The sequence below is a fragment of the Artemia franciscana genome, chromosome 14, assembly GCF_032884065.1.
Source record: "Artemia franciscana chromosome 14, ASM3288406v1, whole genome shotgun sequence".
NCBI classification, from domain to species: Eukaryota; Metazoa; Arthropoda; class Branchiopoda; order Anostraca; family Artemiidae; genus Artemia; species Artemia franciscana.
Window position 1 is genome coordinate 3175262 of NC_088876.1, and position 1016 is coordinate 3176277.

Sequence of the window (1016 nt, forward strand, 5' to 3'; positions counted from 1 at the left end):
ATTGACATAATTGGAATGGATCCACTCTCTTTGGGGTTGTCATGGGGGGATTGCCAGTGCTTTGGCGAGTTTGTTGCTTCTGGGCGTGCTAGGACAATGAAAATTGGTAGGCATGTCAGGGACCTGCACAAATTGACTTGATAACAGTCGTTTCCCCCGATTTGGCCATCTGGGGGGCTGGAAGGAGAGGAAGAATTGAAAAAAATGAGGTATTTTTAACTTACAAATGGATGATCAGATCTTAAGGAAATTTTATATTTAGAAGGACCTCGTGCCTCAGAGCTCTTATTTTAAATCCTGACCGTATCTGGTGATATTGTGGGAGTTGGAGGGGGAAACAGAAAATCTCGGAAAACGCTTAGAGTGGAGAGATGGGTATGAAACTTGGTGAGAAGAACAAGCACAAGTCCTAGATACATGATACGTGATACGTGAATCCACTCTCTTTGGGGAAGTTGGGGGGTGTTAATTCGGAAAATTAGAAAATTGAGGTATTGATAACTTAAGAACGGGTGACCAGATCTTAATGAAATTTGAAATTCAGAAGGAACCCATGTCTCAGAGCGCTTATTTTATATTCCGACCAGATCTGGTGACATTGTGGGGATTTGGGGGGGTGAGAACCCGAAATCTTTGAAAACGCTTAGTGTGGAGAGACTGGGATGGAACTTGGTGGGTAGGATATGCAAATGTCATAAATACGTGACTGATTTAACCGGATTGGATCCGCTCTCTTTTGTGGAGCTAGGGGGGTCCAGTGCTTTCGCGAGTTTGGTGCTTCTGGACATGCTAGGATGATGAAATTTGGTAGGCATGTGAAAGACCTGCACAAATTAACTTGATAAAGTCGTTTCCCCGATTCGACCATCTGGGGGGCTGAAGGGAGAGGAAAAATTAAAAAAAAAATGAGGCATTTTTAACTTACAAATGGGTGATTGGATATTAATGAAATTTAATATTTAGAAGAACCTCGTGTAACAGAGCTCTTTTTTATACTCTGACCAGCACGAGGCCTC